The sequence below is a fragment of the Enhydra lutris genome, unplaced genomic scaffold, assembly GCF_002288905.1.
Source record: "Enhydra lutris kenyoni isolate GAN:26980312 unplaced genomic scaffold, ASM228890v2 scaffoldscaffold27, whole genome shotgun sequence".
NCBI lineage: Eukaryota > Metazoa > Chordata > Mammalia > Carnivora > Mustelidae > Enhydra > Enhydra lutris.
In genome coordinates this window covers 18,968,959-18,973,989 of record NW_019154111.1, presented here as the reverse complement: position 1 = coordinate 18,973,989, position 5,031 = coordinate 18,968,959, and the positions used below count along the sequence as shown (strand labels likewise).

General features: G+C 41.4%; 1 pseudogene; it reads left to right on the top strand.

Moving 5' to 3' along the window:
- Positions 1–965: 965 nt before the first annotated feature.
- Positions 966–2,360, top strand: LOC111151915 (annotated as a pseudogene).
- The last annotated feature ends 2,671 nt before the right edge of the window (positions 2,361–5,031 follow it).

Genomic DNA, 5,031 nt, shown 5'->3' with positions numbered 1-5,031 from the left:
GGTGGGTTCCCTACTCAACAGGAAGTCTACTTCTCCCTTTCCCCCGTCCCTCCCTCCCCACTTGTGCTCTCTCTCACTCTCTCTCAAGTAAATAAATAAAATTGTTTGAAAAAAAAAACAAAACCTGATACAACTCAACCCCCAACCCCCCCCCCCCAATAATTTCACTACTGGGTATTTACACAAAGAATATAAAAACTCAGGATACCTGAGTGGCTCAGTCAGCTAAGTGTCTGCCTTTGACTGAGGTCATGATCCTAGGATCCTGGGATCAAGCTCCACATCAGGCTCCATGCTCAGCAGGAAGCCTGCTTCTCCCTCTCCCTCTCCTCTGGGTTGTGTTCCTTCATTTTATCTCTCTCTCTCTCTAACAAATAAATAAATAAAATCTTTTTTAAAAAGATATGGTATATAGAAATATACATATATATGATGAAATAGTCTTCAGCCATAAAAAAGAATGAAGTCTTGCCATTTGCAACAATATGGATGAAGCTAGGGAGCATAATGCTAAGTGAAATAAGCCAGTCAGAGAAAGACAAATACCATTTGACTTCACTCATAAGCGGAATTAAACAAAACAAATGAACAGCAACCAAAAAGAGACGAACCAAAAAAACAGACTTTTAACTGTAGAGAACAAACAAATGGTTACCAGAGAGGAGGTGGGTGGGGAGATGAGTCAAGTAGGTGACAGAGATTAAGAGTACACTTATCTTGAGGAGCACTGTGTAATATATGGAATTACTGAATCACTATATTGTACACCTGAGACTAATATAACACTGTGTGTCAACTACACTGGAATTAAAATTTTAAAAATTACATTCTGGTTACAAACCACATGATCTATTTTTAGTAAACATGGAAATGAGAAAATTCAGCTTAAGATGGTAGAGGTCATGTAGCATTGCTGTTACTCTGCAGAGAGAACAGTCAGTAGAGGAGTGCAAAAATGCAACAAAACCTTTAACTCAGAGAACCAAAACCATACTTCAAGGAAGCATCATCAGCATCACCACCAGCAGCGACAGCAGCAGCCACCACCACCAGCACCTGAAAATGGACAACAAACCAGCCGCCAAAATGAACGCTTGACTATTAACCTGAAGAATTTTAGGAAACCAGGAGAGAAGACCTTCACCCAACACAGCTCTTTGTGGGCAGTCTTCCTCCTGACCTCACTGAGGATGAGATGAGGAAACTCTTTGAGAAATATGGGATGGCAGGTGGAGTCTTCATTCATAAGAAGAGCTTTGGCTCTATCCGCTGGCAAACAGGAACACTAGGGGAGATTGCAAAAGCAGAGCTGGACAATGTGCCGCTCCGTGGAAAGCAGCTGAGTGTGTGCTCTCTGTGGAAAGTGGCTGAGTGTGTGCTCTGCCTGCCGCAGCACACCCAGTACGGTCTGAAACCTTCCTTCGTGTGTTTCCAACAAACTGCTGGAGGAAGCCTTTTCCATGTTTGGCCAGGTGGAAAGGGCTGTTGTCACTGTGGATGATCGAAAAAGGCCCCCAGGGGAAGGAACTTGAATCCTCAGGGAAGCCAGTGGCTCGGAAAGCTCTGGACAGGTGCAGCGAAGGCTCCTTCCTGCTGACCGTATTTACTCAGCCTGTGACTGTGGAGCCCATGGACCAGCTGGAAGATGAAGACGGACTTCCCGAGAAGCTGGTGATAAAGAACCAGCCATTTCACACGGAGTGAGAGCAGCCACCCAAATCTGCACAGCCTGGCTCCTCAGAGTATGAGTGTGCCACGTGCTGGAAGGCACTCACTGAGACGGAGAAGCAGCAGCGGGGCCAAGTGGACCGCAGCATCAAGGAACTTGTGAGAAGCTGGAGACGGAGGCTGCCCGCTGTGACACCAGCTCATGTTAATGAGACAGGATTTGATGAAGCATCAAGAAGAACTTTGGAGGATGGAAGTGCTGCACAACCAAGAAAGGCAAAAATGGAAGCAACTGGAGCTCAGACAGGAGGAGGAGTGCAGGCGCTGTGAGGAGGAGATGTGGCAGCAACAGCAAGAAATGAGGCAGCTACAGCGGGAAGGATTCAAGGGAACGTGCCCTGATGCAAGAGAACAGGAGATACAGATGGGCCAGGTGGCAATGGAAGGTGCTGTGGGCATCAACAACAGAGTCACCGTGCCCCTGCTCCAGTGCCAGCTGGCACAGCTCCTCGAGGACCTGTCACCATTATGCCAGATGGAACCTTGCGATTGACCCCACCAACAACTGAATGCTTTGGCCAAGCTGCTACAATGGAAGAAATTGGGACAATTAGTGGAACCCCACCTCACCCCCACCTGCGTTCAACCATGCAGCTCCTGGAGCTGCATTTGCTCCAAAAGAACATCTCTGATACTAACAAAATCTCAATGTCTATTTTCCCATAAACCCTTAAAAGAAGGACCCTAGCCTAGCCTGAATTCTGCTTTGGGAAAGTGTTAGGGGTTTCTCCCAATAGTTGGGTCTTCCTTGCCTGGACTACTCTGAGGGAGTTTGATGGAAGCTGAGGGTAAAGGAGGGGTGATATTTAACAAATCAGTTTTGTGTGGTATATCATTTAATAAGTTGATTCTGTATGGTGCATTCCTGAAGTCTCCCTTGATTATTGAGGGCCTGGGGGTGTGGGTGGGAGGAACTATGGCAAAATGGATCCAGTTAGAGCTCCCATTAATCTTGATCATTCCATTCTTTACTCATCCTGTTGTATTTGCTTTCTCATTCTTACACTCTCTAAACCCAGGGGCACTGCCACATACATCACAAAAAAAAAAAATCCCATCCCAAGGACCTTAGTCCTACTGTCCCATTCACTTGCAGGTGGGAATTCAGGCAAATGTCCAGAGAGATCACAGACAACAAACATATAGTTCTATTATATCCCATACATCACCCCTTCGTGTCCTAAGGAAGACATTTTCTCTAAGAGATTTTCATTTTAGTGTATCTTTAAAAAATCTTGTGTTAAGTTTCTTCCATCTTTTTTCTTGGTAAGGACAACCCAGGAATGGCTCTTTTGTGTCTGTGATGTTGCTGTTCACATATTTTCTTGATAGGCCTAGTACAATCTTGGAAACAATGTTACTATGTGCTGAAGGTCAGACAGTCATTCTTAGCCTTGCCTATCTTAGGTAGTTATGCTGTGCATTATTTTTTACTGGTGTACCATGTTTGATTTGTCCCTGCTATCTTTGGAGTTCTTCTGAGAAATGGAGTGGTAATGCAGTGTCTACTTATTAAAATACATTTTAAACCTTTAAAAAAAAAAGAAATGAGAAATTTCGTGCATTAGATATTATCATTAATTTTTGCAAAAATTCTTCCATCAAGTTCATACTTTTATATTATTAAGTAAATTGTCAAAGAAATAAATTTACCCAAGTCCCAGTATCTTAAAAAAAAAAGTATGGTACTGGCATAAAGGAACACAGATCAATGGAACAGTATAGAGCACAGAAATGAACCTGTGCTTATATGGTCAGTTCATTTTCAACAAAGGAGCCAAAAATAAACAGTAGGGAAGGACAAGCTCTTCACCAAATACTGTTGGGAAAACTGGATGCTCACCTACAATAAAATGAAACTGGACTCCTATCCTATACCACACACAAAATCAACTCAAAATTTTTCCAAAGAGGACATACAAATGACTGACAGGTACATCAAAAAAATGTTCACCGTCACTAATTATCAGAGAAATGCAAATCAAAACCACAATGAGCTATCACTTCTTGCTTGTTAGGGTGGCTCTTATCAAAAAGACAGATAACAAATGCTGGTGTGGATGTGGAGAAAATGGAGACTTTGTGCTTTGTTGGTGGAAATGCAAATTGGTACAGTCACTATGGAATATAGTATGGCATTTCCTCAAGAAATGAAAAATAGAACTACCATGTGATACAGCAACCCCACTTCTGGGTATATATCCAAAGCACACAAATCTATTTTCTCAAAGAGATAACTGTACTTTCATGGTCATTGCATCATTATTCACAATAGCCAAGATATGGAAAGATACGGAAACAACCTAAGTGCTTATTAACAGATGAATGGATCAAGAAAATGTGGTATACGACCAAATGGGATTTATTCCTGGGCTGCAAGGTTGGTTCAACATCCACAAATCAATCAATGTGATACAATACATTAATAAAAGAAAGAACAAGAACCATATGATACTCTCAATAGATGCTGAAAAAGCATTTGACAAAGTACAGCATCCTTTCTTGATCAAAACTCTTCAAAGTGTAGGGATAGAGGGCACATTCCTCAATGTCATCAAAGCCATCTATGAAAAACCCACAGTGAATATCATTCTCAATGGAGAAAAATGGAGAGCTTTTCCACTATGATCAGGAACACGGCAGGGATGTTCACTATGACCACTGCTATTCAACATAGTACTAGAAGTCCTACCCTCAGGAAATAGACAACAAAACGAAATTAAAGGCATCCAAACCACCAAAGAAGAAGTCAAACTCTCACTCTTTGCAGATGATATGATATTTTATGTGGAAAATCCAAAAGACTCCACTCCAAAACTGCCAAAACTTGTACAGGAATTCAGTAATATAAATCCAGTACAGGAATTAAGGATATAAAATCAATGCACAGAAATCAGTTGCATTTCCATAAACCAACAACAAGACAGAAGAAAGAGAAATTAAGGAGTTGATCCCATTTACAATTGCACCCAAAACCATAAGATACCTAGGAATAAACCTAACCAAAGAGGCAAAGAATCTGTACTCAGACAACTATAAAGTACTCATGAAAGCAATTGAGGAAGACACAAAGAAATGGAAAGGTGTTCCATGCTCATAGATTGGAAGAACAAATATTATGAAAATGTCTATGCTACCTAAAGGAATCTACACATTTAATGCAATTCCTATCAAAATACCATCCTTTTTTTTTTTCAAAGAACTGGAATAAATAATCCTTAAATTTATATGGAACCAGAAAAGACCTCGAATAGCCAGAGGAATATTGAAAAAGAAAGCCAAAGTTGGTGGCATCACAATTCC